Here is a 10,396-nt window from a genome sequence, read left to right as displayed (position 1 = left end):
GGGAATCGATTGGGAACTTTAAAATCGTATCCCAGCACCGTAACCACTGGACCACAATGACGAATACTTAAAATATCGTTTCGAATGGACTGCATTTCACTTGTAAATGCTTAACGGCATTTTTTAACAATTAGTTATGTAATTGACCTTAATATTAATTAATCGAGCTCATGTTTAAGCAATAAACGATTACGTCCGCCGCGTAGCCTATCTCTTGCCGGCTAATACGTATGCTGATTTGTGACTTCCGACCGCTATTCATTGCGACGGGGTGGGAATCGATGGAACCGCGGGAGTGGAGAATACTTAGTACAATATTTATGAATATGTAATACATTTCCGGTAGTCATATTAGAGCACTATCGAAATATAATCTATGCAGTTGGTTGCATAATTTTAGGCTCTTCCGTCTCACTAGGTTTCCCTAGCCAGTGGCTTAGATATGGGGTATTTGAGTGATAAACACAAAGCAAAAATGGATTTCCGTTCAAAGTCTGTCAAAAATAAGGCTTGATCCAATGAAGAAACGGTGCCTATCATTGAAACTATTTTAAATAATGTCATGAAATTTTTTCTTTATTATTAATTGCCCTCGTAATTCATTCATTTATAAAAAAGCTCCCTAAGGAGATCAATGCCCTGGACAGATCTTATCAACCACGCCCTCCGCTATGATACGTTCTCTGGTTACGACTCTGTTTTAACCATGATTCTACTTTGCGGCGGAAAGATTAAACAGGTCCCGTAGGAAGAATTATTGGTTTTGAACTAGCATAAAAACTACTTTAGCAATTGCTTATAAACTGCAATTCATCATTCACCTTCATGGTCATTTTAGTTCCTATCATAGCCATCCGTGCAAGGAAATTAGAATTTCAATTTTTTTCTGTCACAAGGTTTGTTCCTGAAATGTGTTCAGCTCAGAGAGCAGGGTTTAATTTCATCCACTTTTAGCTTGAGCGAACCGACACCCTTCGTTTTCGACGCCAGTACGACGCCTGTCGACCGAGTCCCGATTCTTTTTTTTAAGAATTCCACATCTAACCTCGTGGTCCCTCATGGTGATACAGCCCAAACCATTACTCTCCAATGTGAATACGTCACGCTGTAATCTCCGAACAGACCGTGTTACTGGACTCAACGTCGGTGGGCGCATGACATCCGATAGCGAGATATTTTGTGACCTTTCTAAAAGTTCGAGAGCACAGCATTTGAATCTCCACACCTGCATTGACTCGATAAAGCTGTGGCGTGTGCCTGTCCTGGGCGAATGTGGAGAAGAAGCCAATCCGAGTAGGGTAGTTTCCTTCATCAAATAAAACGAAATGCATTGATTGCGATTCGTTAGCCACCATTAGTGTATTCATACAAATTATTTGGTTTTAGAAATCCCAGTTTAGACAAATGGCAATGGTCAATTTTAACCGCATTTGAAAAAGGCCAGATTGGCGCCCATGGGATGCCACTCCACGTGATGTCACAGGGACCTAGTTTCTATACGAAGAGATAGGAGTTTTACATCGTCTGATATTACCAATGCATGCTTGATGCACAGAGTTCAGGGAAACATGTCTTAAAAATCACCTATTAAAACTGCCTAAGGTCGGAAAGTTTCCTGCGTTTGATAAGGTATTAATAATCCTTATTTAAGCCAAGCGCTACCTGATAGCAGGGTACTCAGCTACCTGCTAGCAGCCTGCATCGCAGCGGCGCAAATATCCTCGCCCTAAGGTCACCTCACACGGCGACAGAGGGAACCAGAATGACGTCATACGGGGTTCTCCCAGCATTCATACTTAGCCGTCGCGTTTTCGCGCCCTTGAAAATTTTCACTTTTCATTTATTGGCGAAAAATAGATATCGTCATTTAAAAATCTTAAAGTGTGAAATAAATACTCCAGGAATAATAATCTTGGGAGTTAGCGAAACAGGTTATCATAACTAACAACGCTTGATGGCATGAAAATTGTCTCTTACACCATTCCTGTTCATGCTAGTGACCTTCTGAATTCAAATACGACGTCGGTTTCCCCCATCTTCCACCGTTTTCGGGGGAACCCCCTTCTATTTTTCACTTTTCGATTATTTAGAGGGATTAAAACGATTATTTTAGAATTTCAATTTCTTCTAAGGGATAAGAGGGGTTAAACATTTTAAAATATGAAAATTTATGACAAGAAGGTAGATTTCGGCAGTAAAAGACCCTTAAAATGCAGGAAAATGCATTGAAATTATTGATTATGCTTTTTTTTTAAATTTTTAACACATTTTTTTTTAATTTTCCAGGCTGTAACCTGGCTGAACCAGTTACTCTCTTCTCTTAGTCACCATTCCAGGTCAATATGCCCCTATATGGACTGCGCTGGATAAAAAGAATATTTGCGAAACATAACTCAGCTGTTCACGTTAAGAAGCATCAAAATACCCACGGTTAGTATTATTGCTAAGTACGTCTGAAGTTTTTAGGCCTCGTCTTTGGATTACACAATATAAATAGTATCGGCTTTGGCTTAAATGCGAGAGTACTTGTGGAAAAGAGATCCTGGTGATAGGTGTAAACGTAGCCAGAAAGGGTTTTCTGGTCATCATCATTGATCAACGATCCTAACACTGGTTAGACGCAGCTCTCCATTCCTCTCTACTATCCGCTAACCTTTTCATAGCGACGTATTTCTCCTCATTCACATCCTTTATAATCCATATAATGTAACACATTTGGGGACGCCTCTTGTCCTTCTTCCCTGTTCTACAACGATTGTCTTCATCAGACCATCATGCCTCGTTCTGTGGCCAACTAATTTGTCCCGTCTTCTTTTTAAGATTTTAGAAAGAAATCTCTTTTCTCCCACTTTTCACAGTACTTCCTCGTTACTTACACGGTCAACCCATTTTATCTTCATCATTCTTCGGTAGCACCACATTTTGAATGCTTCCACTCTCGACTTCTCTGCTAATGCCAACGTCCAAGCCACGCCTCCATAGAAGTAACATGTACACAAAACACTCCACATGTAGCATCTGATAAAGTTGAAAATTGTGTTAGTTACACCATTTTAAACTCGAGAATTGCTGCACCGATTTAAATGATATTTATTTTTTTTTATTCTTTTCAGCCCCGGATAACAGAATAAACATTTTAAAATAGAAAAAATTTACGGAAAAAATTGATCTTGACCTTAGGGTAATTTTTTGGGGGGTTGGTAATTCTGCAAAAGCTATCAAGTTGGTCAATTTGTTTTGTTTTAACCAATTTAATGACTGAGCTTCCTAACAATATTGAAAACATTTTAATTGTTGAAACATATTTAAAATATTAAAATCATTTAATTCTAGCTAATCCCAGCTAATATTGAGATGCCAACAAACACGTCACTGACGTGTTTTTCAACAAATCTCCAAGCAATTGTTAACTAACAGTTATGGCTGTATACCTGTCCACGAATCGAGTGGATTAATTTCATTTCCTCGGAAGTTTTGTAATTTCGTAACATTGAAGGATGAACTTATCAACAAAGTATTCACGAAAACGATTGAAAACTACAAAAAGCACAAATAGTTGATTGAGCGCGCAATTTCGGCGGCTTCGAACGAAGATATGGATAACTGAAACTTGGTAAGTCAAGATCAAATAGTTTGTACTCTGCATTAATTAAAAGCTATTGACTGTGTAACAACCAAAGACGAAATCGCCACCTTCCATCTGAATTTTTAAAGTCCTTAGATGTGTGTGGCTTAACACGGCACCATTTACAGCTGAAGGTAGGTTCGGTGTTCACGATGCTTTGAAACCCAAACCAACCAAAACTATGCAATGGCACGCGTTTGGTGATTTAAAAAACTGATAATCAATGTGATTCACGCGACTATACTCAATGGAAAATTCAAATATGAGGATGTTCTCATTCCGAGGATTCCTGTAATCCCAACCGATTTGCCCTTTGAGTTAAAACGAATTCAATTTCCAAGTCGTGTTGCATTCGCGATGGCGATTATCAAATCACAAGGTGAGTGTTTTTGCAATGAATCTAGAAACGCCATATTGTTCTCATGGTCAAATATATGCTGCATGTCCACGTGTTGGTAAACCATCCGCTTTATTTGTTCTTCCGCCTGACAACAGGAAAAAAACTGTTGTATAGCAGAATGCACTTGACGCAAGTGAATAAAGCCGAATGTGCACTGTGCAGGGTTAGACCGGGGGATGAACCGGATTTGACCGCACTCTAAAAAAAAACAATGTAAAATTCGGGGTTGTAAGTTGGTGCTAGATTTTTCTTTAGATTCACAATGATGAAGGTTCATAGAATGACGAGGTATAAGTAAGGACGTCGGCGGAAGTGTCTACTTTTTCTCTACGTTTCGACAATTTGGTCGCAAAGGCTCCGCCATTTTGTTAAATATCTATGGTTAATGATGAGACAAAATCTTCTAAACACTCCAAATTTTAAAAAAGAAGTGTTTATTTAAATGGCATAACAGTTTTGTCAATAAAACTATTAATGAAACCACTGCACGAGGGTAAAGTTGGCAATTTTCAGAAAATATCGAGGGTGGTCGTTTTTCGCAAAATTTGTTCAACTTTGACCTCAAATATATTGTGAACGCGAAGGAGCAGGAAAGAAATAATCTAGAAAGTTATGCACAATTTATTTGAGAATATGTATGCGAAGTTTCAACTTTCAAAAAAATTGATTTTGAGGTTTTGGCCAGCTTTTTTCGATTCTAGCCCATCATAGGACGTTTTGGCTAGCAGCCGTGTTAATAGCTAAAGAGTTGGAAGCCGAAAATTCGGCGCTCTTAGAAGATCTTAACTGCGCGTAATCCCGAGAAAAGTTTAAATATTCTGCTCGCCGGGAAAGTGTAAAATCTTACATGCCATAGCAAGTGATCTAAAAAGTTATTTAGAAGACTATTGAATCCCGCATTCCTAAATTCATACGTTATTCGCAGGGAAAACATGAATACAAAGTTGGCCATCTTACCATTTCGCGTGCAGCTGGTCAAGGGATTATTTTTGAAATAGGCAACTCCACGCGGACAGTTTGTACAAGGCCGTCACTCCATAGACAAATTAGAACCAATCCTCGCAGAACGATATTTCCTATAGAGAATTCCTGCAACTCGGAAGATATGAAAGCACCAAAGGAGGTGTGCAGTTTGTGCCAAGCATGGGAAAAGAGGGAACAGCGTGTACTGGTGCGAGCAATGTGAATTTGGGTTATAATTTTATTGCTTGCTTGCTTGCATCTCGCTTGTTAATGGAAACTAAATTTAAAACTTTGAAAATGAAAACTTATCTATTGTGTTCAGAGAACGAGATATACAAAATGTTAAATATTAATTCAAATTGCTTGAAAAATTATCATAAAATATCATATTTTTTACGCAGGTCCACAAAAATTTTCAACGATACTGATCGTGTATAATAAAAGTTATAAATTATTGAAAGAGAGCATGGCAAAAAGGCGAAGCCATTTCAATGTCATCCGGCCGCAATGATAGGATTAAATGCTTGCCGCGCTTGAGAGGTTAAACGCTGGCTATTTTTCCTTGTTTCCTGCCATAATAACCATGGAAAATTTATCCAGCAGAAATTGGAATCTTTTCTAAAGAGGCAATAATTACTTCTACGACAAAAATATCTAGGATTACACTTGCATAAGTTTAAAGTATCACCCAGCGGCACTTACAGTCCTGATTACACTTTGCACGCTAGGAGAAAATAACGGCGCTATTCCGGATTTCACTCAGCAAATCACCTCGGCAGAAAGACGAAGGATGATTGAAATAACTATGTACCTCCTCCTGCATGATATGTCTCGAGGTTAGTGAGGGTATTTACTATAATGTCGCTAAATTGTGATGAAGATGTTGCAATAAAAAATGATAACTACAAATGGCTTTCCTTTGTCTTTAATTTCTTTTATTTGCCATTATTTTGCTAACCAAGAATCAATTTAATCACAAAGTCTATTACTGGATCCCCTGACCGGCATTTAAACATCAGCCACTTATTTAAACTCCGAACCAGAAACACATGTTAGCGGCAGGTAACCTTATTTCAGAAGCATTCAGTCCATTCTATGAAGGTTGAGAAACCCCTCGGAAAAATCTATTTGCAGACATGTGAAAAATTCCAGGGAGGAAAAATCATTCGAAAAATCATTACAAGTCTCACCAGTGGTGATCCGAATGGATCAACGCAGCATAATACTAGTATTGAACCTTTGGTCCCATACAACGATAGAAACTTCTACTTTAAGCATACTACTCCTGATCTTCTGACCAAAGCACTGCACGTCGCTGCAAGTCACAATCCTCGGGTATTGACGAAACATCAATAGACTTTATAAATAAGGCTGGCGACGTCTTGGCCCCCGTCATCCTTGAAATTTTTAATCATTCTTTTACCACCTCTGTCCATCCCATCTATGTGGAAGTCAGTAATAGTTCTACCAATTAAAAAATTGAGAAATCCCTCTTCACCATCTGATTATCAACCTATTTCTCTACTCTGCTCATTATCTTAAGTTCTCGATAAACTTGTTCACCTACAAGTCAGTGATTACCTGATTAAGAATAATAAACTAGACCCTTACCAGTCTGTTCTTCGAAAGAACTTTAGCACTCAATCCACCCTTCTGAAAATAACTGACCGCACTCATCTGGCCAGTGATCGAAAATGGTTACAATTTTGGTTCTTTATGATTTTAGCAAAGCGTTCGATCGAGTAAAGCATTAACTCCTCGCTAAGTTAGCGCGTCTGAATTTCTCTGCCTCTGTTCTAAACGGATTTCACTCTCATCTCACAGACCGTAAACAGGCTGTCAAGGACTCTGTTGGGAAGGACACTGGTGTTCCCCAGGGGTCGGTTCTTGGCCAACATTTGTTTGTAATTTACATTTTGGACCTCCCAAAAACATTAAAACATTGTAATTATAAGCTATATGCCGACGACCTGCAAATTTATTTACAATGCCATCTGCATGATCTCTGTGATGGAATAACTGAAGTCCAACGCGATGCTGAAGCTATCTCCTCATGGGTAAAAGACAACCAACTAACCCTGAATAGTACCAAAACTAATTCAATAATAATTGGTAGCTCTAAATTCATCAATAAAATTAACTACGATATCATACCGCGTATAAAAATCGATAATGTCACCGTTCACTACTCTAATGTAGTCAGAAATTTGGGAATTCTTATGAATACCAATCTCACTTGGCATGATCGAGTCAACCAAATTTCAAATCGCGTTAACAGCATCTTTCATCAGCTTAAAACCCAGAAACATGTCTTACCGACTCATACTAGGACAAAATTAATTAATGCCTTAGCATTTCCCCATTTAGACTATTGTTCATTGGTATTTGGTGATCTTACTGATAAACTTAATGAGAGTCTTCAGAGGATTAATTAATGCCTTAGCATTTCCCCATTTAGACTGTTGTTCCTAGATCTTACTGATAAACTTAATGAGAGTCTTCAAAGGATCCAAAACTCTTGTATTAGATTCATTTTTAGCCTCCGCTACGATGAACCTCTTATAGGGAAAAACTATCCTGGTTGCCTGTCAAGGACAGACGTAATTATCTGCTCAGTGTTTTCCTATTCTCCTTATTTTCCACCTCAGAACCAAAATACCTTATAGATATGTTGGAACACCAACCACAGTCCCGCACTATGAATACTAGAAGCGCGTCGTCCGACCTTTATTGCCCCACCCACAGAACCACCAAATACCATCACTCCTTCCTCGTAAGTTCTACAAAATTATGAAACTCCCTCCCCATCAACTTAAAGAATATTTCAAATATGCAGTACATCATATAAAAACTTCATTCTCACCTTTCCCGAAAAACATAATTCAGTAATCTGTAATTCATAGTCATGTAATCCAAACTTTAATACCCAACACAATTTGCGACATTCACATTTTTTGGTTTATTATTCATTAAATGTTATAAAATGATAATAGTATCTGTTGTCAAATTTTTGATCTATTATTATGTTAAAAATACCTTATTAAATGACATATTAACGTTTTCGTGTTTCCATTAAATTCAACTTGATAAACCGAAACTGAACTATCTACTGAAATATGCTATTTATTTATGCTTATATGTAATTCACTTATAATTAATATGTTATCAACTGTAGTATGTATGTACTTTGCTCACCACTAATGTAAAATTTGTGTTCTCAAGGGTATTGTACCCAGAGAAAATAAATATTATTATATTATATTATTATGTTAGCATATTTTTCTCATGGAACCTGAGTTATGTCATTTATATTGCAGGTGTTCTCTATGGAATGGATTCTATGAAATGCATTTTATTGGATTGCGTCAAATAACCATCGGACAGAAGTAATGAGCCCAACCTTCCTCAAGCAGGTACTAGAAACTACTGGAGCCAGTACAGCTTTTTAAATGAAAACTAATCCCACGAAATTATAAAACTAGATAAAATGAAGAGCAATTTTTTTTTCTCTCAATAGAGGGAGTTAGGTTGCTGGTGGGCGCTTGGTTAGTGAAAAAGTAGGAGAGTTGTGGGCTGACTGAAATGTAAAGACGAGCTTATTTCTCGATAAGGAAGAATCTAGAGAAGATGAAGGAGAAAACACCACTCAATCTCCTTCACAGCTCTTAAATGTCACCGTCCATTTTCATCCCCTGCATCGATATTTAAAGAACAGTGAATTCTCTGTGGTGACTAATTTAGGTTCTTGTAAAACATTTAACTGTAATTACGAGCTATATCCCATATGATATCTTGAGAGCATTCGTAGTCTTGCGGAAATTAGGAAATAGCAAACATTGAGATAACATTGAACCAACTAAATGATTGAAAGTATTAGGATGTTGAAGCGCACTCCTTTAGATATAGAGCAGATATAGAGACTCCTTCCTTTTTTCTCTTCCCGGTGCCTTTCTTCTGTTGCACCGGAATGCAACTGTTCGACTGCATTGTGATGTCTGTGCACCTGACGTGACCCTAAACAAAAAAACTCCTCGTCGACCGGCCTTCACCCTTGCAGAGCCTTCGCTCTAAGCTTATTGTGCTTTTTTATTGGTGCTGGACTCTGTGGCGTCATTACGGGTCTTGTCTCCAAAAGGTAGGATTTTTCTGAGCGAGAAACAACGTACAGATCTTCCCCAAATTATTTTTTTCGCCTGCTCTCTAATTAACTGAATTGGATGGGAAGATTTTGGATGTCCATTTGAAGAGTAAGTTTCCTTCGGATCATGTTCTAGAGCGCACTACCTTGAAGCATAATCATGGTTGTACTGCAGCGTAAACAACTTATTAATTCGTCACGGGATGATAAAACGCACGACGGCAGCGATATCTTTAAGTGGTTTTCCGCTATCCATTATGTACCGCTTTCCTCTGATTACTTAGTGCGTCATGTCCCACCGAAAATCTAAGCAATGCAATATTATATTCAAGCGTACATGTAAACGGACTATTCCGTCGTCGGCGACTTCCAAAACAAATCATGTGGTCCGACACTTTATTTCGCGAGATATGGTAAAACAACAGAGTGACTATAAAAGTTGCTAATGGTCACTATGAAAGTCAGTTGCAACATTCTTATTGACTTACAGTGTCAGTATCAGATATAATTCATTTATAAAGTTATCAATTTAGCTTAATGATGCCGCTATGCGCCGATACATGTTGTTAAAAGTTTGTACCATTATAGAGAGTGGACATTACACTTTTTTTTGCTTCGATTGAGTGGCATGAGATTCTCTTCGCAGCCATCCACACTCCGGTCCATTCGCCACGGAACCACGATCACTGGGCCATCGCCATCCCCACCTACCCTACTCCCACCTCCCAATGGACTGCCCATAATTCTAAATCCTTGAGTGGACGAGGCCTGTTCCCGGCAAGACGAGCGAAGTCCCTTACTGTCGTCCCATTTGGCCGTAATGGAGAGGGACTAGTCGATCCCAATGACATCACGGGGACCACGATCATGCATCAACAGAACCACATCGCCCATTTGCCCTCCTCTTCATCTTGCCTCACGTCGTCTCGCATTCATGCAGCTCCCTCAGTCGGAAAACCTACCGCATCCTCTCTACTTCACCCTGCCTAATTTCCGGACTGCTACATAGCGGCCTCCATCGACGACATCCTCAGTCGTTGTTATCTCTGGGATGAAATACGGGACTTTTTAGAGGCCTGCTAGAGATTTAAGCTTCTTCCACTTTTCTCAGGCATGGTTGATATTTCCTTGGAGTTAAATAAAACATGTTTCCTTCTCAACAGCGGAGAAAAAGGAAGTAATGGAACTTTTGGGAGTAGTTCAGCGTCCTTAGTGCCTTAACCTGACAGAATACCCACTTACGCAGCCTTTTATGAGGGTATTGGGGTGG

Source organism: Ischnura elegans, chromosome 10 (genome assembly GCF_921293095.1).
Source record: "Ischnura elegans chromosome 10, ioIscEleg1.1, whole genome shotgun sequence".
NCBI lineage: Eukaryota > Metazoa > Arthropoda > Insecta > Odonata > Coenagrionidae > Ischnura > Ischnura elegans.
Note: the sequence above shows the minus strand (reverse complement) of the source record.